Source organism: Salvelinus sp. IW2-2015, linkage group LG19, assembly GCF_002910315.2.
Source record: "Salvelinus sp. IW2-2015 linkage group LG19, ASM291031v2, whole genome shotgun sequence".
Taxonomy (NCBI): Eukaryota; Metazoa; Chordata; class Actinopteri; order Salmoniformes; family Salmonidae; genus Salvelinus; species Salvelinus sp. IW2-2015.
This window is the reverse complement of record NC_036859.1, coordinates 7,708,500-7,735,171: the sequence shown is the minus strand read 5'-3', so window position 1 is coordinate 7,735,171 and position 26,672 is coordinate 7,708,500. Positions and strand designations below refer to the sequence as shown.

At 42.8% G+C, this 26,672-nt stretch overlaps 1 long non-coding RNA gene across 1 annotated transcript; it reads right to left on the bottom strand.

Annotated features, from left to right (window-relative positions):
- Positions 1-397: 397 nt before the first annotated feature.
- LOC111979010 (uncharacterized) lies at positions 398-21,701 on the bottom strand. The gene is made up of 3 exons (XR_002879261.3): positions 21,602-21,701; positions 3,576-3,624; positions 398-1,870 (listed from the first exon to the last, which is right to left on the bottom strand). It is a non-coding gene; the product is annotated as an uncharacterized lncRNA (long non-coding RNA).
- Between the last annotated feature and the right edge of the window lie 4,971 nt (positions 21,702-26,672).

The following is a 26,672-nucleotide window of genomic DNA, read 5'->3' as shown; positions in this document are numbered from 1 at the left end:
AGGAATAGCTTTTTTATTGATAAATGTGATCTAGGAGAGGTAAATGTCAAATATTAAACATGTATGCTGTCTATATTGCTTGTAATTGATATGTCAACATTTAAGTATTAAGTACTGAGTATTTGTACATAAATTGTTGTGGCTGTATTGTTTTAAAAACCCAATAATGTTCTGGGTCCATCAGACCCGCGGACATTGGGTGAATAATAAAAACATAAGGGTTAATTAGATTATATACTACTTTAGAGAAATTACTAAATATTAGATCAACTTACCTCAGAAGGGTTAATTAGATTATATATTACTTTAGATAAATTACTAAATATTAGATCAACTTACCTCAGAATCGTGATGTAAGAGGGACTTAAAAAATGTAGATGAGACCGATACAATCTTAAATTGAGCAAGAGTAGAGGTATTTTTTAAAGCTTGTCCTGATATAGCTTTGGTAGACCTTCAATACAGTTGTTGGCTCTGCCACACTACTCCTTCCACACAGGGCTTTCAGGTGGTTGATAGATTGTTTTCCTCCATGTTCATAATGTGGATTGTCCACTTCATGTCCTGTTCAAAGGTAACCCCCAGGAATTTGGATGTTTTCTCTGTTTTGAGATTTTGCCCATGCAGTTTCATGGTGAGTGGTAACTTGAGTGGTAACTAAAAATGTTTTATTGTTTGTTTTGCAGAAGAGGACACACTGTGGTTTAGTTGGACTCGCCATGTGTTGGACCATTTTAAAATGTTGTCTATGCATGTTTGGAGCTTCTTCGCTGCTTTTTGTGGGTGCATGGGTGATGTCCAATAGCAGAGGTCATCGACAAATTGGGACATATTCCCTACTGTAAGGGGAGGGTAATAAATATCAGATATGTAAAATAAAAACAGGAGTGGACTCAGGACCGCACCTTGTGGGACTCCGGCCTTGGGGGTGAAGGGAGTGGAGAATGATGGACCAACTTTAACTTTTATTATCTGGTGGGTGAGAAAGCTCTGGATGAGAAGAGAAGTAGAGAAGACCTTGGTGGCACATTTTGTCAAAGGCCTTCTCAATGTCAAAGAACACGACAAGGATAAAAACTTTTTTGTTAAAATCTTTTAAAACACTTTCTTAAAATGTCTGTTGCGGATCTCCCTTTTCTAAAATCGTCCTGATGAATGCCATGCACCTCCCAGGCCTCTATGTGGTTGCTCAGTCTCTTGTTAAAAACGCTTTCTAAAAGTTTCACCAGGTTACTTATTTAAAAAACTGATGGACCGATGATGGACCGATAGCTTGTGACATTTTATGGGTATTTTCCAGATTTCTTGATCATTGTCACCAGTGCCGACTTCCAGGGTGTGGGGAAGTGGCCAGTTTTGGAGGCAGGCAGAGAAGAGCTGACCCAGCAGGTTCAGGTAATATTGTGGAGCTTCTATGAGGAGCCTGTTGTCAACCTCATCCTCTCCTGGGGCTTTTACCTAAGTCACTTTTATATGGGTCTTGAGTTCTTCTGGTGTCACTGGTTCTGTAAGGTTTGTTAGGGAGTATTGGTACTTACACACAGCCGGAAATGCTACTGACACATAATATAGCATCGCATAACATAGTACAGCGTTTCTCAACTTTTACTATACCAGTGATTGGCTAAACATGGTCCTCCTTCTTTTTTAACCAGCTTATGTTTAAGATAAATAGAACATGTTGAAACACCACTGGAGACACAACGAACCCCTATAACCGTGCCTGTGTTGCGTCCCTGTTGTGAAGTCTGTCTCTGCATCTTCTCTGCTGTCACTCTCTCTGTCTGTGCTTCTTCTTGTTCTCTTCTGTGGTCACTCTGTCACCAGAAGACCAATGGACCACATTGCCTGTGCTGGGCCCACCAACATCCTAGTTGTGAATGAATAAACACATTTATTAGATAAAGAAGAACAATTACTGAATAAATACCTAATAGATGACCATTGGCTCATGATACCTTATAAAAGCCAAACGACTTAGAGTGCAAATTAGTGCCTGGCTGTCATACATGTTCCCCCCTATCCTGAGGATTAATGACTATTACATACAGTGCCTTCGGAAACTATTCAGACCACTTTACTTTTTCCACATTTTGTTACATTACAGCCTTATTCTAAAATCGATTAAATAAAATATAAATCCTCAGGAATCTACACACAATATCCCACAATGACAAAGCGAAAACAGGTTTTTAGATTTTTAGGCAAATTTAAAATAAATAAATAACAGAAATACCTTATTTACATAAGTATTCAGACCCTTTGCTATTAGACTCGAAATTGAGCTCAGGTGCATCCTGTTTCCATTGATCATCCTTGAGATGTTTCTACAACTTCATTGGAGTCCACCTGTGGTACATTCAATTGATTGGACATAATTTCAAAAGGCACACACCTGTCTCCATAAGGCCTCACAGTTGACAGTGTATGTCAGAGCAAAAACCAAGCCATGAGGTCGAAGGAATTTTCCGTAGACCTCCGAGACAGGATTGTGTCGAGGCACAGATCTGGGGAAGGGCACCTAACAATTTCTGCAGCATTGAAGGTCCTCAAAAACACAGTGCCCTCCATAATTCTTATATGGAAGAAGTTTGGAACCAACAAGACTCTTCCTAGAGCTGGCCGCCCAGCCAAACAGAGGAATCAGGAGAGAAGGGCCCTGGTCAGGGAGGTGACCAAGAACCTGATGGTCACACTGACAGAGCTCTGGAGAGACCAAAATGTGGAAAAAGTAAAGTGGTCTGAATAGGCACTGTATGTAATTCAGATTAATAAGTCATTAATCCTCAGGATAGGGGGGAACATGTATGGACACTTACCACGCTGCACATTGGTCCGATCCTTGCTACTCCTCTTCAGACGAAGAGGAAATCCGTTACAGGTACTCCCCTGCCCACTTAGCTAAGAGTTTAAATATACAGCCAAAGCATTACGGAACTGGCAGTCTCTCTGTTTTCTTCTATTGAATTTTATATAAAAACTTCTGTGTTTGTCATAGAACAATGGGATTAGTTGCTGTGGATGTGGATAGATTTCCAGCATTGTGCTTGGTTTGACAGTGCTTCAGCTATCCTTCCACCAAGAAGTGACGGGCCCTCGGATGAGCGAATAACATTTTAGGCGGGTCTTCCTAGCCTCCCTTGTTGTTGGATATGTAATGTAATCTGACAACACTCGTCACAACACTCGTCACTACAGTTCATAAACTAAGACCCTTGCCTTGCTGGCTGAAGAGACTAAGTGTCACGTTCTGACCTTAGTTTCTTTTTATGTCTTTGTGTTAGGTTGGTCAGGGCGTGAGTTGGGGTGGGTAGTCTATGTTCTTTTTTCTAGGTTGTTGTTTTCCTATGTGTTTGGCCTGGTGTGGTTCCCAATCAGAGGCAGCTGTTTATCGTTGTCTCTGATTGGGAGCCATATTTAGGTAGCCTGTTTTCCATTGTGGGTGTTGTGGGTGATTGTTTCCTGTTGTAGTGTTTGTTTCACATTTCAGGACTGTTTCGGTTTTCGTTATTATTCACTTTGTTATTTTTGTATTTTGTCGTGTTCAGTTTTATGAAACTATCATGGACACTTACCACGCTGCATTTTGGTCCTCTTCTCCTGCACCATTTGAGAATCGTTACACTAAGATTCAGAAGCAAATAAACATTGATAAATAATTCAAAGCCACAGACAGTCCCCAAAGTCACATTAAACAGATTAATAAGGATTATTTAGCAATTACTATGCATTAATTCAGTGTTTCATTGTAATAGCATACATGATGCCTTGTATTTAATAAAAAGCACTGCCTAAATGTCTAATATATGTCTATTGGCTTATGTGTTATATAAATGCCAATCTAATTACTTTTTAGGCAATTGCAAAATTAGTGCCTGTCATATGTGTTCCCCAGAATCCCCCCTACCCTAATTGAGTGTTAATTGGCCTACTATTTCATACGATATACAGCCAAAATATTAACTGGCAGCTGTAGGCCACATCTTTTTCAGTTTTCTCCCGACCTCGATTGCAGCAGCAGCTGATCTGTCTGTGCCAAGCCTAGCATCATTTGTCACAGACACAGTCACAGCACTCAGACCAGCAGAACCAGCTGAACTTTGACAAATTTAGCAGCGTATTCCTCAAGAGATGTTTTTTTTTAGGTCTCTCTGTAACGAACGTTGTAATCCTCCTCGTCTGAGGAGGAGCAAGGATCAGACCAAAACGCAGCGTGGTATGTATCCATATTTATTTGAATACTTTTAAACACGAACAAAAACAATAAACAGAACGAAACCAACGACGCTACAGTCCTGAACTTGAGAACATACACTGCTCAAAAAAATAAAGGGAACACTTAAACAACACAATGTAACTCCAAGTCAATCACACTTCTGTGAAATCAAGCTGTCCACTTAGGAAGCAACACTGATTGACAATACATTTCACATGCTGTTGTGCAAATGGAATAGACAAAAGGTGGAAATTATAGGCAATTAGCAAGACACCCCCAATAAAGAGTGATTCTGCAGGGTGTGACCACAGACCACTCTCAGTTCTATGCTTCCTGGCTGATGTTTTGGTCACTTTTGAATGCTGGCGGTGCTCTCACTCTAGTGGTAGCATGAGACGGAGTCTACAACCCACACAAGTGGCTCAGGTAGTGCAGCTCATCCAGGATGGCACATCAATGCGAGCTGTGGCAAGAAGGTTTGCTGTGTCTGTCAGCGTAGTGTCCAGAGCATGGAGGCGCTACCAGGAGACAGGCCAGTACATCAGGAGACGTGGAGGAGGCCGTAGGAGGGCAACAACCCAGCAGCAGGACCGCTACCTCCGCCTTTGTGCAAGGAGTAGCACTGCCAAGCCCTGCAAATGACTCCAGCAGGCCACAAATGTGCATGTGTCAGCATATGGCTCACAGCGGCTCTGAGGATCTCATCTCGGTACCTAATGGCAGTCAGGCTACCTCTGGCGAGCACATGGAGGGCTGTGCGGCCCCACAAAGAAATGCCACCCCACACCATGACTGACCCACCGCAAACGGTCATGCTGGAGGATGTTGCAGCAGCAAACTTCTCCACGGCGTCTCCAGACTCTGTCACGTCTGTCACATGTTGCTCATGTGCTCAGTGTGAACCTGCTTTCATCTGTGAGAGCACAGGGCGCCAGTGTGCGAATTTGCCAATCTTGGTGTCTCTGGCAAATGCCAAATGTCCTGCACGGTGTTGGGCTGTAAGCACAACCCCCACCTGTGGACGTCGGGCCTCATACACCCTCATGGAGTCTGTTTCTGACCGTTTGAGCAGACACATGCACATTTGTGGCCTGCTGAGGTCATTTTGCAGGGCTCTGGCAGTGCTCCTCCTGATCCTCCTTGCACAATGGCGGAGGTAGCGTCCTGCTGCTGGTTGTTGCCCTCCTACGGCCTCCTCCACGTCTCCTGATGTATGGCCTGTCTCCTGGTAGCGCCTCCATGCTCTGGACACTACGCTGACAGACACAGCAAACCTTCTTGCCACAGCTCGCATTGATGTGCCATCCTGGATTGAGCTGCACTGTCTCATGCTACACTAGAGTGAAAGCACCCCCAGCATTCAAAAGTGACCAAAACATCAGCCAGGAAGCATAGGAACTGAGAAGTGGTCTTGGAACCACTCCTTTATTGGGGGTGTCTTGCTAATTGCCTATTATTTCCACCTGTTGTCTATTCCATTTGCACAACAGCATGTGAAATTTATTGTCAATCAGTGTTGCTTCCTAAGTGGACAGCTTGATTTCACAGAAGTGTGATTGACTTGGAGTTACATTGTGTTGTTTAAGTGTTCCCTTTATTTTTTTGAGCAGTGTATATTATTATGACAACAGAGAAATTGTGCAAAAATCATTCAACAAATCTTAACAGGCCCATGGGCCATATCCCTTTTTTTGTGTCAATTTTGATCATATCACCCAACTAAAAGATGGTCCGGCCCCTCTGGCATTTGCCAGAACTGCCAGATGGCCAGTCCAACTGGTTGTTTTCCAGGAGCTTGCTGTTTTGGACTAGGACTGTTGTTGTGTTGTTGACTTAGTTTCCATTGAGTAATTTTATATTTTCCCAGAAAATTCAGGGGTTGGCGTCTTTGTCCAGTTGGTGGTAAAATGGGGTCAATTTGTTCTGATTGTGCAAGGTGAGTCGGTGTTCGATTTTGTTCTGGAACCAGTTGACTTCTGTTTTGATGTGATCTTGTTTTTCTCCTTAGTTTTAGTTTTTCTTTGAGTTTATCGAGGTGGGGTGGAAGCTGTTGTAAAGGTGGCTTAGTGGTGGTGAGTGGATCCTCCCCAACCCATCTGCCAGCTGATCCCGGGGGTCCTCTGGGACTTCTGGGATGTTTTGTGTTTTTCTTACCACTTACCACTCTTACCGCTTACCACTCATTCTTACTACTCATTTCTTCCCAGTCAGCTTTTTTTGTAGTTGTGTTTCTTTTGGGGGGAAATCTGGTGGAGCTGAAGGGAGAAAGACTCGAGGATGGCGAGGTGGTCACTACCTACATTGTGGCTGACAGAGAAGTTGAGGAGTTTTGAGGCCAAGTCGGGGGAACAGAGCATGAGGTCAAGGATGGGAGTGGAGGAGTTATTGCTTTGGATGTAAAAAAAAAGGAAAAGGAACAGAGTAGCAGCAGTGTATACTGTATGATGAGGGTGAAAGTATGTGCGTGTGTGTGTGGCGTCAGTATGCATGCATGTGTTATGTAGTGTATGTGTTTGCGTTTGCGTTTGCGTTTGCGTTTGCGTTTGCATGAGATTGTCGTGTGGATTTGTGTGGGTGTGTGGGTAGAGTCTTGTGCGGGTGCATATGGTCAGTGGAAAATAGGATCATTATAGATACTCCAGGTAATCATTTTATGAACTATTTTGCAGTCTTATGGCTTAGGGATAGAAGCTGTCTTGGAGCCTGTTGGTCCGAGACCCGATGCCGGACAGTAGCAGGGAGAACTTGCCGGAAGGTAGCAAGGAGAACAGTCTATGGCTTGGATGGCTGAAGTCTTTGGACATTTTTCGGGCCTTCCTCTGGCGCTTTGCGGTCGAAGGAGGTGCAGTTGCCTTACCAAGCGGTGATGCAGCCAGTCAAGATGCTCTCAAGGGTGCAGCTGTATAACTTTTAGAGGATCTGAGGGCCCATGCCAAATCTTTTCAGCCTCCTGAGGGGGATGAGGCGCTGTCGTGCCCTCTTCACGACTGTGCGGGTGTGTGTAGACCATGTTAAATCCTTAGTGATGTAGATGCTGAGTGACGTGTTGTCAATGATGTCTCTAAGGAGTTTCCCGTGGTTTGTGGTATTACAGTTAAAATCGGTGTGTTTTGCATTCAAATCTACCATGATCAGGGTGGGGTTGCCTTTTTGGGTGAGGGTGTTTTAAAGTTTATCAGGTGGGCAGTAGACTGATGCAACCACTAGTTTATGTAGTGGTTGATGTTGATTTTGTACGTTACATATTCGTTGTTGTTGGTTTCAGCTTCTGTGAGGTTAAAAGGGATTTAATTGCATTCGATGTCTTTTCTTACCAGGAGTGCCACGCCTCCTCGGGTGCCTACTGGCTGCTCCTTCCTGATCATATTAAAAACTGGCACCCGGGAATGTGGTATTTATTGCTAAAAACGTTTGGTTGATGGAAGCGATATTTACACCCTTTTCCCTCATTAACTTGGCCAACTGCGTTATTGCCTCTAATGCCTCTTATGCTGATATGTAAAAAGAGGTTAATAAAAGGGGTTTTGAAGGGGGTTATGACTAAAACGGAAGCTGGACGGGAGTTCAAAGGTTCAAAACTTTTCTCAAACCATTTATTTTACCTCGGACCGGCTAAAGGTCCTGAAGTTTCTGCACAAGTGCAGGATTCTCCACGTAGATTTTCTATGTCCCTGCTGCTCACCTTCCCCTCGCTTCACGTTTCTTACGTATCTTTTGCTCAATCTCCCCCTCTCTTCACGTTTCTCTCTTTACTCACCCTCTTGCGAACCCTCAACCAATTTGATTGCCATGGTGATGTAGCCTACGTCTCTGCCTCATATTTCTGAACAACCAACATAAAAACCCTGCATCTATTTGAAGGAACATTCCAAAAATAAATATATTTTGTAGGCTAGTCTAGGCTACAACCTTCTGTCTGTAATATTTATAATTATGCTGCCATATCATAGCTTGAGTAGTTGAGTACCCCACGATTTCATAGACAGTACATGATTGAAATTCGCTAGAGCAGCTGTTCCACCTCTGGGCAGCCGAAGCGTGTAGCCGGTAACCAGTTTGACAGTGGGCAAGTTCGTTTTGGATGGCCCAGTGCCAAATGCTATTTGTCATATCATAGCCTGAGTTGCTGAAAAAAGAAGAGTACTATTTCGAACAGCCTGTCTCCTCCTTAGCCAATGTTTGAAAAAAGATGACGATGAAAAAATGAAATGTAAAAGGTCAGAGAAAAGTTGGATCCACAGCCAAAACACGGTAAGAGACTTGGGGTGGATTAAAAATAGATGGAAAAACTGGTATTAAAGGGTTTAAAAGTTGGTTTCTTCAAAGGCCCAGTGCAGTCAAAAATGAGATTTTCCTGTGTTATTATATACACTCAGTGCTAGCTTATCTAGTACTGGGTCAGACCCCTCTTTGCCTCCAGAACAGCCTGAATTCTTCAGGGCATGGAAACGTTGCTCAATTGGTATCAAGGGACCTAACATGTGCCAGGAAAACACTCCCCACACCATTACACCACCACCAGCCTGTACCGTTGATACCAGGCAGGATGGGGCCATGTAGTCACGTTGCTCACACCAAATCTTGACTCTGCCATCAGCATGACGCAACAAGGACTTGCCAGACCAGGTGTTTTTCCACTCCTTAATTATCCAGAGTTGGTGATCGCTTGCCCACTGCAGCCGCTTCTTCTTTTTTTTAGCTGATAGGAGTGGAACCCGGTGTGGTCGTCTGCTGCAATAAGCCCATCCGTGACAGGGACCGACGAGTTGTGCGTTCCACGATGTCGTTCTGCAGGCCACTGTTAGCTTACTTGATTCTTATCATTCTCCTTCGACCTCTCGTCAACGAGCTGTTTTTGCCCACTGGACTGCCGCTGACTGGATGTTTTTTGTTTGTCACTCCATTCTCGGTAAACTCTGGACACTTTCGTGCTTGAAAAGCACCGGAGGCTTCTGAGATACTGGAACCGGCGCACCAGGCACCCAATGATTATACCACGCTCAAAGTCGCTTAGGTCACTCGTTTTGCCTGTTCTAACGTTCAATCAAAAAGTAACTGAATGCCTCGATGCCTGTCTGCCTGCTTTATATAGCAAGCCGCGGCCAGATGACTGTCTGTGGGAGCGAACCATTTTAGTGAATGGGGTGGTGCACCTAATAAACTGGCCACTGAGTGTATATTTCCAGACTATGAGGTTGGTATAATACTGGGAAATTTTGAAGGTGATGATAATGCCCTTTTAGTGTATGACCTGTGTGAAAAGACAGCTTGAAAATTCTTTCTGTTTTGGTGGGATGGAGTTTTGGCGTTCCTGCCCACTGGGCACACACTGGTTGAATCAATGTTGTTTCCACGTCATTTCAAGGAAATTGCATAGAACAAACGCGTAATAGACATTGAATTGGCGTCTATGCCCAGTGGGTAGTAACATCTCCAGGTGGTAAATTAATTATTAGACCAGTAAGAAAGAGAATTCCAAACCTCAATGCAAATCACAGCTAGTTTTCAGTTCTCCCCTTCCCACTCAGACCACTCCCAGACTGTCCTAGCAAAATTATTGCTTGAAAATTGCTCTTTGCTAAGACGCAATTTTGGTTTCTTTTTAACGACTTTAATTTCAAACAATCACAGTAAGTTACTTAATTGTTACCCAGAAATTATTTGATAAACGTCCGCACTCTCCAGATTTTTTCAAATGGATTTCCTCACGAGCAGATGTTTCAGCTCCTCCTGTAGTTGAGTGAGGTTGTTGGTTCCTCTGAGGGGCTGGGAGCTGTGAATGTTTGATGTTCTGGATTGGTTTATGGTGGTGGTGAGGGCTATGTAGGTGGGGCAGCTCCTTGAGGCTGAGGAAGGCCCTCCTCTACAATTAGCACATTTGGTGTCTTTGTCTTTTGTGCACTCTTTAAGGTGATGGTTCTCCCCAAACCTCAACTGGTTTTTGCACTGGGTGGAGATGTGGTTCAACTTTAAAACATGGCTGGACTGCGGTGGGTGAGTTTGCCTTTCCCACTCTGTAGAAGCCTTCGTGGAGGAGTCTGATGGAGTGTCCTGCTTTGGAAAGGTGGATTCTTGTGAAAGTGGTGGGGAGTTGTGTTTGACTGCTGATAATCCTGTTTTTCTTTCCCAGCTCTGTGCTGATGTCCTCAACTGGGATTGAGGTGTGGAGCTCTTTGATGATGACTTGTTTCATCAGCCTCTCCTGTGGGTCTCCATCCCTCCTCTGCTGGGCTAGACGGCATGATAATTGTGACCCAGCGAAGGTGTCCTCAGGCCAGGGAGTGAGGTGCCTGTTCAGTGATGGGATGTCTTTTTTAAATACAAAGATCCCTCCTCCTCAGATGAATCAGTTTGACCAATAAAATATTAGGTTTGCATTGCATGATCTCTTGTGTTATTTTGCTGTCGTTGTTGAAGGTGTTTTGGTGAAAGTTATCAATGACGACAGGGGTGATGGAATGGAGGGATTGACCAGGTTTACAGTTTGGTGGGTGTGGACCAGAGTCTGGGTTGGGTTTAATATCACCATATCTTCCTCGGTTACTGGTTACTGGTTACCACTTCTGCAAAGGCTATTTCTGGTCTGGAGCAAAGCCAGGTAGGCCTAGAAAAGCATTGAGCCACTCCCTGGGCAAAACCATTGCCTCAACAAGCAGGGGTGCACATAAACCTAATTTATAAGCTGAAGACATTAAAGTAGAAGCTTCATAACATCACATAATATTTACAGGACTTTCTCAATCAAATTGTTGTACATTTTGAATATGAGAAATGTCATTAAATTAAATAGCTAGCACTAGGAAATGGGGAGTAAGACTTCATAGTTACAGTCTAGCCTACACATGTTTAACACCAGGGGTGTATTAATTAGTCGGATTCCATAGAAAAATGTTTTGCCTGTTGCAAAACGTTTTGCAACGGAAACTGTTTACTCCAACCGGAAAACGGACAAATTCAGGTAGGTCCCTCACTTTTTTGTTTTGTTTGCTCTGTTTGCTTCCATTTTGGTTCCTAGAGTAAAAGGTAAATGGTTTCTGTTGCAAATAACGTTTGGAAACAGATGAACATTTTTGCAACGGAATCCACTTAATTGCTACACCCTAGTATAAATACAGTGGCATGTTTTAATGTCTGCTACCTGGCAGCCTACCAGCATTTTGAACAGTCAGTTTACTTTCCTGTGGACATTTTGTCTCAAATTTCCAACGGGATGAGGACCAACCAAGTGGACAACCGGCAGAGTACGTTCAAATAACTATTTATTCAAAAATCTACAATACAAGTCACCTTCGCAGAAATTGCTGGCTTGCTATTAGGTCAGGACGCGTGCAATGTCTTCAAGAGGAGAGTGGGGCTCGATCTTGGTCGCGAGTGTGATGTACACAGGTACGCCTGTCGCCATCATCACACCTCATGGGCAACTGAACTCAGCTCATACCTTCAAATTAACTCAACTGACTCTTACCGGAAAATATGTGCACATGCACCAGCCCAGGGCAGTGGTGTTAATCAGTAGGGTAGCTTAATCTATGGCATAGAGTAGCCTACAGATAAACACCACTTTCAAATTGGAGAAGGTAAACACATTTGAGTGACAGGTCAGTTAATTTACCAACCACAGATACAGAACTCAAATCATTCTGCATAAAATAAAATGGTGGAATTTCAATATTATGTGCCTTTAGATTTACATAAAAAAAGAGTCTTCTCGTCACTCTGTTTGACTGAGAGGTAAAGCCCCAGGTGAGTCTTCTCTCATGTGAAGCGCTGTCAGTTTGCAGCAGGTTCAGCTCAAGACAGGGTTGAGGAGCTAGACAGAGGCACATTAGATGATTTATGTGTGTCTCCACAGCCTTTCAAAGATCAGCTGCACACACACACACACACACACACACACACACACACACACACACACACACACACACACACACACACACACACACACACACACACACACACTTTGGTCCTTAATGAGGCAGCTGATACTAAATGCTCCCTTGGGGATACCACCACTTACTGCCATGCTCCTTAACCGTGTGTGTGTGTGTCTGTGTGTGTGTGTTCTGTGTCAATATGTGTGCAAAGGATAATATCAGTCTTGTTGCAAGAAACAAAAGATGCATTGTCATGGTAACAGTAAGCATGAGAGAGGCAGGTCCACAGAAAGGGATGACCCCCCAGCTTTCAGGATAATTTCACTTTCATATACTGGAGCCTGAAAGGCATGGTATAGGATCATCATCCCAGCTACACCCTAACTATGACAACGTCTAGGAGCAGAGTGTGAATTATGCAACAAAAGTAACACTTTTGGGGGGGGGGGTAATTTAACCATTCTCCTATTTGTTTAAAATGTAATTTGTACTGCTACAGTGGTAAATATGAAAATATAACCTTATTCCAAATGAAACGAAGACCCCTTCATCTGTCTCATTGTTAAAACCATTTTCCCCCCATGTGGCTGCACTTGTCATTGAGGGTTGTCACGATCATTAGAATAACTGGACCAAAGCGCAGCGTGATCTGGGTTCCACTTCTTTTTATTTCTAGGTGAAACTCACAGCAAAACAAAAACAATAAATCTCAAAACGAAACGTGAAGCTAACAATAGTGCTAACAGGCAACTATACATAGTCAAGATCCCACAAAGCGGGCCTCCCGGGTGGAGCAGTGGTCTAGGGCACTGCATCGCAGCGCTAGCTGTGCCACCAGAGACTCTGGGTTCGCGCCCAGGCTCTGTCGCAGCCGGCCGCGACAGGGAGGTCCGTGGGGCGACGCACAATTGGCCTAGCGTCGTCCGGGTTAGGGAGGGTTTGGCCGGTAGGGATATCCTTGTCTCATCGCGCACCAGCGACTCCTGTGGCGGGCCGGGCGCAGTGCACGCTAACCAAGGTAGCCAGGTGCACGGTGTTTCCTCCGAAACATTGGTGCGGCTGGCTTCCAGGTTGGAGGCGCGCTGTGTTAAGAAGCAGTGCGGCTTGGTTGGGTTGTGTTTCGGAGGACGCATGGCTTTCGACCTTCGTCTCTCCCGAGCCCGTACGGGAGTTGTAGCGATGAGACAAGATAGTAATTACTAACAATTGGATACCACGAAATTGGGGAGAAAAGGGGGTAATTTTCTTCTTTTTTTAAAATAAAAAGATCCCACAAAGTACAAAGGGGAAATGGCTGCCTAAATATGATCAGCAAATAAGAGATAACGACAAACAGCTGCCTCTGATTGGGAACCATACCTGGCCAACATAGAAACATAATCACCTAGATGACCCACCCTAGTCACACCCTGACCTAACCAACATAGAGAATAAAAAGCTCTCTATGGTCAATACAGTCCTGTATTTCAACCCCTTTTCAGGTGTCCTGACTTCTCTTTCTACAAAAAGGTCCCTTTGTCAGCAAGATGCATCAATTAATTCAGGCTACAAGAGTATAGACCTAATGACAATTGCTGAATTGTCATGCCCTGACCGTAGAGAGCTTTTTATGTCTCTATTTTGGTTTGGTCAGGGTGTGATTTGGGTGGGCAGTCTATGTTCTATGTTCTATGATTTGTATTTCTGTGTGTTTGGCCGGGTGTGGTTCTCAATCAGAGGCAGCTGTCTATCGTTGTCTCTGATTGAGAACCATACTTAGGTAGCTTTTTCCATCATGATTTTTGTGGTTAGTTATTTTCTGTTTAGTGTTTTGCACCTTACAGGACTGTTTCGGTTATTCTCTTGTTATTTTGTTATAGTGTTCAGTTTTCAATAAAAAGCATGAACACTTACCACGCTGCGCTTTGGTCTGACTCCTCTTCTTCAGACGACGAAAACCGTTACATGAATGTCATGACACTTGGTGTTTTGTAACATATCTCTTTCCATTTATCAAATGGCTGGGTACACAGTGCACCATATGGATGCTGGAATTATTTTGAAGTGATTTGTTTGACAATTAGATGAAAACATCATGACTGTTAATGTTCATGCCACAGTAGAAGGTAATGAAATGTTTTAACGTTAAATTACATGTCTTTACTATTAGGCTCATAAAAACGTTTAATAGGGGGTGCTGTGGGAAGAAAAAAAAAACTCCCCCTGAATGTCAAGGTATAATTCACGCTCTGTCTAGTGTGAGAGACAGATGGACAGAGCGCATGTTTGAATCAACAAACACATGCGTCATAGTGAGCACACACACACTCACACCTACCTGCTACTGCAAGTTGAGGGGGAAATTTATTTCAGACAGATGACATGATAAGAGAATAATTTCATGCTTCTGTGATTTCCCCTGCAGCCCACTCGCAGGCTGTGTGTGTGTGTGTGTGTGTGTGTGTGTGTGTGTGTGCGTGTGTGTAGTCCTCTCACAAGACTTATATGCTAGGGGCCAGAAACCTTTTCGATATAGAATCCAAATGCACCAAAAATTGTTGTGAGCAGGTATTAAATCTCAGTACCAACACTAGCTCTTAAAGTTGTTATTGAGACATCACAATGCTCAATGTTGATGTCACTCCACACATAAAAAAATGCTATACTAACACGTATGAAGGTAAGACGCAGGTGCAGACAATGTCGAAGTAATAAAAGTTGATTAAATCGAACATGGGCAGGCAAAGGTACAGGGCGGCAGACAGGCTCAGGGTCAGGGCAGGCAGAGGTCAGTAATCCAGAGTAGTGGGGCAAAGGTACAGGGCGGCAGACAGGCTCAGGGTCAGGGCAGGCAGAGGTCAGTAATCCAGAGTAGTGGGGCAAAGGTATGGGACAGTAGGCAGGCTCAGGGTCAGGGCAGGCAGAAAGGTCAAAACCCTGGAAAACTAGAAAACAGGCACTATAGACAGGACAGGAGCAAGGGGAAAAACACTGGTGGGTATGAATGAACAAAACAAACTGGCAACAGACAAACAGAGAACACAGGTATAAGTACACAGGGGATAGTGGGGAAGATGGGCGACACCTGGAAGGGGGTGGAGACAATCACAAAGACAGGTGAAACAGATCTGGGTGTGACAATACTGTAAATCACGTGTCAAACTCATTCCACGGAGAGCTGAGTGACTGCGGGTTTTCGCTCCTCCCTTGTACTTTGATGAAATAAGGTCACTAATTAGTAAGAAACTCCCCTCAACTGGTTGTCCAGGTCTCAATTGAAAGAGAAAATGATAAAAACCTGCAGACACTAGGCCCTCCATGGATATGGGTGAAGGGAATGGGCAGGATATATACAAATTAAATACTATAGTTAAAAGAATGTAGCATTTCTGCTGACTGTAGTGTTTTTGCAGACATTTCTGTAGTATTTACTACAGTGATTTTTTTGTGCATAATACTGTAGTATTCTGCTGTAGTATACTGCAAAATTATATACTAATACTACATGTTAGCAGGATAATACAGTGTGTAGCAGTGGAGGCTCCTCAGAGGAGGAAGGGGAGGACCATCCTCAGTGAATTTCATAAAAATAAAATTCGTAAAACATTAAGTTATCGTTTTTAGATTAAATAAATATAATCACGTCACCAAATAATTTATGAAAATACACTATTTTGCAATGAAGGTCTACAGTAGTCTCAACAGCACTGTGTAGGGTAGCACCATGGTGTAGCCGGAGGGCGGCTAGCTTCCATCCTCTTCTGGGCCATTGACTTCTGTACAATACCTAGGAGGCTCATGGTTACCTTCCATAGACTTACAGTCATTTTGAAAAACATTTCTTAAACTGAAGCAAACGGAACAAAAAGGGGATAAACATACCTGAATTTGTCTGATAGAAACTCTTGTTTACAACTGTTGGACTAATGTAACGTGCACGGTGGGAGTCGGGAAACAAGTACAGGGAGTGCAAATGTAATCATAAATAGAGCGTAGTACTAAACAAGAAACACRAAAAGCGTACAGACATGAAACAGAGTAAATAACACCTGGGGAAAGAACCGAAGTGAGTGACAGATATAGGGGAGGTAATCAGGAAGGTGATGAAGTCCAGGTGAGTCTTGTGAGGCTCGTAACGATGGTGGCAGGTGTGCGTAATAATCAATAAACTGGCGACGTCAAGCGCCGAAAAGGGAGTAGACGTGACTAATGATTGCACCCTAAATCATCTAGATGCAGGCAAGAGCATGCAAGGCGGTATTGAATGTGTCACTGTCTGTCCATGTGTCACTGTTTGTCACCTCAAATTGTGATCACCTAAGTTGTAAACTTGAATTCATAGGCTAGGTTGTAGCAACCTCATTATGGGTATACAGAAAATTAGAGTATCATGTAGTAGCCTAAACCTATCGCTGTTACAATGAACTGGGTGAATAGAATATGAATGACAGTCATCCAATATGCTGTAACAGAAATAAGGCCATGCTCATGAAGAAAATGAATCGTCCTCCCTCATCTTAAAACCTCTACAGGATCGGTGGGTCTCCCGGGGGACGGTTGCCCTAATGTAGGCTAATGCGATTAGCATGAGGTTGTACGTAACAAGAACATTTCCCAGGACATAGACATATCTGATATTGGMCCAAAGCTTMAATTCTTGTTAATCTAACTGCGCTGTCCAATTTTCAGTAGCTATGACAGTGAACGAATACCATGCTATTGTTTGAGGAGAGTGYGCTGTTATGAACTTGAAAATGTATTAATAAACYAATTAGGCACATTTGGGCAGTGCAGTGCAGTTTAACAAGAATTTAAGCTTTCTGCCAACATCAGGTCCTGAGAAATGTTCTTGTTACTTACAACCTCATGCTAATCGCATTAGCCTACGTTAGCTCAATCGTCCTGTGGATGGGACACCGATCCCGAAGAAGCTGTAAGAGGGGACACTGACCGCCACTGGTGTGTAGTATCCAGTGCGTGTACAGTGTAGTATATAGTGCGTGAGGTTTCCCAGGCAGAGAGCTCCTGTATATTTTGTAAATATTTAATCACTTGTACGTGTTTTTTGTAAGAATCTTTTAACTTTCTTTTTGGTTTTGAATAGCCGAATGTGTATAGATCTGGTCTGGATTGCATCGATTGGTTTAATTCCCGTGAATTAATGGCAAGTCAGCTTTCTAAAGATAGCTAGCTAGTGATGCTATCAAGCGAGTGTATTTTGATTTGAATGCACCAGCCTATTTTCTGTTGTTTCTACAGTCTCCTGAACCCAATGAGGAGGAGGACTACAATGCATGGCGAGCTGACATCGGTCTGGAGGTATCCTCCGAAGTTCTGAGCAGGCTTTCATCATAATGCTGAGTGAGTGGAGAGCTCAAAAATGAAATTCATCTCATTCTACAAGACCAGAGTCCATGGCTACGGAGAAGTCGCAGTCGGATGGCGGGGAGGGCGATGGAGAGGCTCATCTCCCCCTGTTGACCTGCCTCTGCTCAAGCCCTATTGACTATAGTTCCATCTGTTGGAGGCTTGAAACACTCAAATCTTTCAACTCCGGCTGAAAATCGTAGTCCAGACCTACTCTTATCATACAGTATCTGTTTTATTTGATTCTTGATTGTCTCCCTTTTTCATGCCCTTTGAAATTATTTTTCTAATGCAAAGTGCTATAGAAGTTGAATAATAATAATAATTACTATAGTATTCTACAGTGTGCTACAGTTTACCACAGAACTCTATAGTAAGTACTATAGTATTCCATAGTAAACTGTATTTTTTAAAATATTTGGTTGTTCTGACATTGTGATGAATACTGAAATCCAGAATCTGAACATTACAATGCAACAATTGTGACATTGTGACATCCTTGGCATCCTGGCTACTGAAGGGATGTTATGACATCATAATGCACAGATTCATGAAATCAAGCATCATTTTAGCAAAGGTTATTTTGGTAATGTCACAATGCATGCAACATCAATGGAGCTGCTCAAATATGCAAATCATATCTGTTCCATACACTGACTAATCGTGTGTGTGTGTTTCTGGTGTATGGCTCGCTTCATGCTTCAAAGCTCTTGGAAAGCAGCAGCTAATTAAAAATGCAAATTGCACTCAGAGCTGATCTGAGAGAAATGATAATTACTCCAGTATGGCACCAAAGTGTGTGTGTGTATAAGGTTGTGGGTGTGTTGCTAATGTCACCAGTCCTCAGAGGGTGAAATGGATGTCAGAAAGACGTTCAGAATTCTGACGCTCAGCGCCACAGGGCAAAAGCCAGGGGCCTCAAACGTAAATGTATCAAAGGTGTTTGTGGACAAAAATACTCTAATGCCCGATGTCCAGCAGATGCGTATTATTTTTGTATTGCCAGATGTCTAGCCCACATTTTCCGTACATGATGCACATGTGCCTCACTTTTCAACTAGTCTGTGTGTGTACTTCCGTTTGTACCACAGCAGGGTAAAGTAATGCACGAGTTGAAAATATTGAACCACGCGGTAGACAGAACGCACCGCAGCCTAGTGTGGCATCCTTCACGTAGAGTTGCTCCATTGACCATGAACGACTTCCACCGGAACACAAAGAGGTTAATACATCTGGTGGACATGAGGCGTTGACCTTGCGTGTGCCTGTTTCCCTCAAAGGTTGGTATTTCTCCATTTTGAATTTCACGGGAAAGTGTGCCTATCTCCATGCACAGCTCAGACCGTGTGTATGCACAACTTCTAGTGGTTGAAGAATTACAWGCAAATGCTGTTATTCTGGGGGAAATGGAGGTGTGTGACGCASAGCAATTCTAATCATGGTAAGCTAATAAAAACATGAAAACCGATGCCTCTGCCGTTGGTAAGGAAATTGGGATCGTTTAGCAGCATGCACATAGCCTAATATGTTTCTTTGACTTGTATTATATGGGCCCAAATCATATTTTCTGACATGACTGGTTTATTCCTGCTACACAACAAATATTAGCCTACCATTTGTCCAACACTCATTCAATAGCCAAGCATGCTGCAAGTAAATAAACCAGTAGCCACACAGTATAGGTAGCCTACAGGATTGCTGTGAGAAAGGAGCGTGACATACTGTAGCCTAAATAATCTCAGTCTATTCCAAGACAGGAGATCGAAACACAATCATATTTCGATAAACAAAATATTGAACAACAATTCGTCTTTTGGATAGAAGTGTGGGCTGTGGAATTTACTTTTAAATAGTTCAAATAGACAACCGATCATACAGAATTGGGGCCAGTGTTGGCAGTCGATTGAAGCGACATGCATTTTTAGTTTGAAACATTCTGCCCACAAACCCACAAATGTGATCAAATTGACTATTTGGCTTTCTTTTAGAAACTGACATGGCCCAGTTCCAACATTTCCAAATCATACAGCAAATGAGGGCATTTTTGTTACCGTAAAAGGTGAATGGAGGGTGTTTTCCAGGCAGTGTGTAGCACTCGTTCACCAGCGCACTAATAGTATTGCGCTACAATCTCCACTTAAGCCAGAATTTAGTAAACATCTATGCACCTTTGATAATGAGGCCCAGTCCTGGACGATGGATAGTGATATCCTGAACTCCATTTCCCTTATTTGTTCCTGCCCATTATAAGAAGAAGAGTAATTTCACAGCGAGATTCACATTATTTATTTTGCCGTAAAGGGAACAGAAACAGCCAGGTCCTTCCAATGAATTGCCTCTCCAATTATCATATTAATGGCTTCTGATGGTGTCTCTCTCTTTCAGGCAATTGGACTCAGACTATGATAGCAAATCACACGCGCAGGCACATACCGTGGGGAACAGTCTACAGCAATCACACGTGAAGAAACCCAATGCGCCTACAGGGCCGAAGCTGGCCGCCTTATTGAAATGTCTACCAAACATTGAAAACGGAGAGCTACTCACCTTAGTGTGACTTTTTATATGTTGAACAACACTATTTATCAACACATCTAAATATTAAAATCGTATTTGCCACATGCTTTGTGAACAACGGGTGTACACTAACAGTGAAATGCTTACTTACGGGTCATGTTCCAACAATGCAGAAAATTGTGACACAAGGAATAATACACAGTGAATAACGAATAACAATAATGCGTAAAAATAAAATGGCTATATACAGGGAGTACTAGTACCGAGTCGATCTGCAGGGGTACGAGGTAGTTGAAGTACATTAGCTATAGGTAGGGTTAAAGTGACTAGGCAACGTGTGTGTGTGTGTGTGTGTGTGTGTGTGTGTGTGTGTGTGGCGTCAGTATGCATGTGTGCGCATGTTATGTGTGTGTGGGTTATGTGGTTTATGTGCAGGTAGTCTGGGTAACCATTTGATAAGCTTTGTAGCAGTCTTGTTTACCAGTCTTATGGCTTGGGTGTAGAAGCTGTTCAGGGTCCCGCTTGCAGTGCAGTAACAGAGAGAACAATCTATGGCTTGGCCAGTGGTGGTCGATTCCGTTTAAGATGATGGAGGATCATTTTTGTAATGGACATGGCCATATTTCACCCAAAACCCTGACAAACTTTTACAGATGCACAATCTAGAGCATCCTGTCTGGCTGTATCACAGCATGGTACGGCAACTGCACCCCCCTCAACCGCAAGGCTCTCAAGAGGGTGGTGCGTTCTGCACAAAGCATCGCCGGGGCCTACAGCACCCGATATCACAGGAAGGCCAAAAAGATCATCAAGGACATCAACCACCCGAGCCACTGCCTGTTCACACTGCTACCATCCAGAAGGCAAGGACAGTACAGGTGCATCAAAGCTGGGACCGAGAGACTGAAAAACAGCTTCTATCTTAAGGCCATCAGACTGCTTAACAACAATCACTAACTCAGAGTGGCTGCTGCCAACATTGAGACCTAATCCCTGGCCACGTTAATAAATGGATCACTAGTCACTTTACACAATGCACTCTAAATAATGTCACTTTAATAATGTTTACATATCTTACATTACACATATCACATGTATATACTGTATTTTATACCATCTATTGCACCTTGCCTATGCCACTCGGCCATCGCTCATCCATATACGTACATGTTCTCATTCACCCCTTTAGATTTGTGTGTAATTAGGTAGTTGTTGGGGAATTGTTAGATTACTTGTTAGATATGACTGCACTGTCGGAATTGGAAGCACAAGCATTTCGTTACACTCGCATTAACATCTGCTAATCATGTGTATGTGACAAATGAAATGTGATTTGATTTGATTGCAGCATATAGGATGACTGTCATTCACATTCCATTAATCAAGTTCAATGTAACATTGATAGGTTTAGGTTACTACATGATGCTCGAATTCCCCCTGTGCCCATCATTTACTACAACCTAGCCTATGAATGAAAGTATACAACGTAGTTGAACAGGTTCGAGAGCATTTTGAGTAATCAAGGTGACAGACAGTGACACATTCAATACCGCCGTGCACACTCTTGCCTGCATCTAGCTGACCTAGAGTGTAATCGTTAGTCCAAAAGTTGCAAACAAGAGTTTCTATTGGACAAATTCAAGCTTACCTTGACTTGCAAGCGTTCCAGTGTTGGATAGCCATAGCCAGCTAGCTAACATCGCATCCCTGGAGTTTGAGTATGCTGAACTAGCTAGCTCCATTCAATGCCAGCAGGCTAAGTAAGGGAAAGTGAAAGTGAAAAAATATATTACAAAATACATCTCTCTCTCTCTCTCTCTCTCTTGCTTCTCCTTAATTTTGGAAAAAAATGGTTTGTTCAAAACAGTTCTACTATTGTCTTCCTCTCTCTTTCAGTAAACTAGTCACCACATGTTATGCAATGCAGTGTTACTGATAGGTTGGAGGATGTCCTATGGAAGTTGTCATAATTACTGTGTAAGTCTATGGAAGGGGGTGAGAACCATAAGCCTCCTAGGTTTTGTATTGAAGTCAATGTACCCAGAAGAGGACAGAAGCTAGCTGTCCTCCGGCTTCACCGTGGTGCAATTTCTTTTCTTCATCTGACACAGCTTGATATAGAGGTCCTGAATGGCAGGGAGCTCAGATCTAGTGACATACTGGGCAATACTCAGCACTCTCTGTAGCGCCTTGTGGACGGTTGCCTTGCAGTTTCCGCACCAAGCGGTAATGCAGCCAGTCAAGATGCTCTCAATGTTGCAGCTTTTGAAMATTTTGAGGATCTGAGGGACCATGGCAAATCTTTTCAGCCTGATGAGGGGGAAGAGGTGCTGTCGTACCCTCTTCACAACTGTGGGGGTGTGTACCTTGTTAATTCCTTAGTGATGTAGACACCGAGGATAGGGGCGTGCTCACCCCTCCGTTGCCGGGTTGTTGTCTTGGCACCACACTGCCAGGTCTCGGACCTCCTCCCTATAGGCTTCATCGATGTCTGTGATCATGATGATGGTGTTTTAGTCGTGCACGGTCACACAGTTGTGGGTAAAAAGGGAATACAGGAGGTCTGTGTCTGTGTGTCTGTGTGTCTGTGTGTATGAGAGAGAGATACAAAGAGAGAGAGAGAGAGAGAGACAGTTGCACATATGCCCAGGCCGTGAGCAGAGCAACAGGCCCAACCCCCGCTAATACACCACCCCAAGCCCCATCCTGCGACCTAAGAGGTATGTATCAGATGCTCAACATGCTCTGCTCACACCTACCGTGATGGTCCGGGGCCTAAACCACACAGAAAACAACACTAGACACTATGGAACACAAAACTTTTACTATCTCATCCTGGAATATACAAGGTCTGAGGTCATCTGCCTTTGGTTGTGTTGGATTCTGGGGTAAACTTTGAACATTGTTATACTCAGAAGTACAGGAACATTATTAACATAMGAGACATGAGGGGTGTCATAATGAAGCTTGGGAGGGGCGGAGTGCAGGAAAAACAATTGCATGTGACAGTACTGATAAGGGAAGAAACCGTTGAAGGCTCATATCACTTAGTTCCCTGCTTAGCAAGAATGATGCAATGTTTAAAGATAAGGAGGAGACTCAACCTAAAGTGGGGTATGAATACCTCCAGGCGGGAAGCCATTTTCTTTGTCAGAATTACAGCTGTAACGACCCTTTGGGAAGAATTAAACCTGGTTAAGCTTCTCTAGTGTCCGTGAGTTATTTACTCTGAAAAATTAGAACCTAACAGTCTAAAGAGCAGGAACCGAGACTGCGTCAAAAAAATTGGAAATACAGACATTGTCATCCTACAAGAAACATGGTATAGAGGAGACGGACCCACTGGTTGCCCTTTAGGTTACAGAGAGCTGGTAGTCCCAACCACCAAACTACCAGGTGTGAAACAGAGAAGAGACTCAGGGGGTATGATAATTTGGTAACCACTAGGCTACCTGCCGCAGACCTAACCCACTCTATTAAATTTGTCTAAACAGGAACATTTTACATCTGGCTAGAAATGTATAAGGAAATTATCTCAACAAAGAAACATTTCCTCATGTGCATTACCTATATCCCCCCAATACATCAAATCAAATCAAATCACATTTAATTTGTCACATACACATGGTTAGCAGATGATAATGCGAGTGTAGCGAAATGCTTGTGCTTCTAGTTCCGACCATGCAGTAATATCTAACAAGTAATCTAACAATTTCACAACAACTACCTTATACACACAAGTGTAAAGGAATGAAATAAACATTAAAAAAACAAAATACTGCATAGTTTCCTGAGAGGCGGCCATCTCTGTCGGCGCCGGATTATAAAATCCCCATACTTTAACGATGACAGCTTCTCCATTCTAGCCATTTCTAACCATTTCCAGGCCCAGGGACATGTACTAGTCTGTGGTGACCTAAATGCCAGAACTGGACAAGAACCTGACACTCTCAGGACACAGGGGAACAAACACCAACCTGGAGGTGACAGTATTCCCTCCCAAATATGCCCCCCTAGACACAACTATATAAAAAAAAATGTTTACCTTTATTTAACTAAGCAAGTAAGTTAAGAACAAATTCTTATTTTCAATGACAGCCTAGGAACAGTGGGTTAACTGCCTTGTTCAGGGGCAGAACAACACATTATTACCTTGTCAGCCCGGGGATTTGATCTTGCAACCTTTTGGTTACTAGTCCAACGCTCTAACCACTAGGCTACCTGCCACCCCTAACTATGACAACATAACCAACAAAAACAGGTTACAACTCCTGCAGCTCTGTCGCACACTGGGTCTGTACAATAGTAGGCTTCGAGGAAACTCCTACGGTAGGTACACCTACAGCTCATCCTTTGGCAGTAGTACTGTAGATGACTTTATCACTGACCTCAATCCAGAGTCTCTCAGAGTGTTCACAGTCAGCCCTCTAACACCCCTATCAGATCACAGCAAAATCACAGTCTACTTGAACAGAGCAATACCCAATCATGAGGCATGAAAGCCAAAGAAACTACACATTATTAAGAAATGCTATAGATGGAAGGAAAGTAGTGTAGAAATCTACCAAAAAACAACTAGGAAACAACAAATTCAATCCCTTTTAGACAACTTCCTGGACAAAACATTTCACCGTAATTGTGAAGGTGTAAACTTGGCAGTAGAAAGCCTACACAGTATATTTAACCTTTCAGCTTCCCTATAAAATCTAAAAATGTCAAGCAGACAACATAAGAAAATGAACAACAAAGACAAATGGTTTAACAAAGAACGCAAAAACCTAAGAAAGAAATTGAGAAACCTATCCAACCAAAAAAAATAGAGACCCAGAAAACCTGAGTCTACGCCTTCAGTATGGTGAATCACTAAAACAATACAGAAATACACTACGGAAAAAGAAGGAACAGCAGGTCAGAAATCTGCTCAATGGAATTGAAGAATCCATAGAATCTAACCACTTCTGGGAAAATTGGAACACACTAAACAAACAACAACACGAAGAGTTATCGATCCAAAATGGAGATCTATGGATAAGTCAATTCTCCAATCTTTTTGGCTCTAAAACAAAAAAAACAGCAAAAGCATATACAAGATCAATTACAAATCTTAGAATAAGCTTTTAAAGACTACCAGAACCTGCTGCATTCTCCAATTTCATTGAATGAACTAAAGGACAAAATGCAAACCCTCCAACCCAAAAAGGCCTGCGGTGTTGATGGGATCCTAAATTAAATAATAAAATATACAGACCACAAATTTCAATTGGCTATACTTAAACTCATTAACATCATCCTCAGCTCTGGCATTTTCCCCAATATTTGGAACAAAGGACTGATCACCACAATCCACAAAAGTGGAGACAAATTTGACCCCAATAACTACCTTGGGATATGTGTCAATAGCAACCTTGGGAAAATCCAATGCATTATCATTAAAACTTCTTAGGTCCTTTTTACAGAATTTCCGCCTGACTGACGTGCCCAAAGTAAACTGCCTGTTACTCAGGCCCAGAAGCCAGGATATGCATTTAATTGGTACCATTGGATAGAAAACACTTTGAAGTTTGTAGAAATGTTAATATAATGTATGAGACTATAACACAATTGATATGGTAGGAGAAAATACAAAGAAAAATCAACCAGAACTTTTGTTTTTGCGATCCCATGCTCTTATAATGGAAAGCTATGGGTCCTATGCAATTCCAGCTCCCAGATTGCAATTCCTATGGCTTCCTCTAGATGTATTTGTTCAAGGTTTGTTCAAGGTTTCAGGCTTGTTTCTTCCAAAACAAGGAAGAATTTTGAGTTTTGGTACAGGGAGTCACAGTTGGAAATCAGTCTGTCGACGTGTGTCGAAGATTGAACATACTACTATTGAACATACTTCTTTCCGTATKAAATATTATAGTTTAATTACATTTTAGGGTACCTGAGGATTGAGTAGAAACGTAGTTGGACTTGTTTTAACAAAGTTTAGTGGTAGMTTTTTGGATTCCTTTGTCTGCATGTTGAACGAGTGGATTACTGAAATTGATGGCGCCAACTAAACAGACCTTTGGGATATAAAGAAGGATTTTATCTATCAAAATGACAATGCATGTTGTAGCTGGGACCCTGTGGATTGCAAACAGAGGAAGATTTTCAAAAGGTAAGTGATTATTTAATCGCTATTTGTGATTTTATGAAGCCTGTGCTGGTTGAAAAATATGTTGATGTGGGGCGCCGTCCTCAAATAATATGCTATGTAATACAGCTTTTACAGCTTTTCGCTGTAAAGCCTATTGTAAATCGGACAATGCAGTTAGATTAACAAGATTTTAAGCTTTTAACATCTTTGATATAGGGGGCAGCATTTTCACTTTTGGATGAATTGCGTGCCCATAGTGAACTGCCTCATACTCTGTCCCAGATGCTAATATATGCATATCATTATTACTATTGGATAGAAAACACTCTGCAGTTTCTAAAACTGTTTGAATGATGTCTGTGAGTATAACAGTATATGAGTATAACTCATATGGCAGGCAAAAACCTGAGAAAAAATCCAAACAGGAAGTGAAAATTCTGAGAGTGGTCGTTGTTAAAGTCATCGCCTATTCAATTCCCTGTAATATATGGATCTGTTTGCACTTCATACGCCTTCCACAAGATGTCAACAGTCAGTAGAACGTGGAATTAAGTTTATGCTGTGTTGTGGGACCGGATGGGAGGGGAATGAGTCA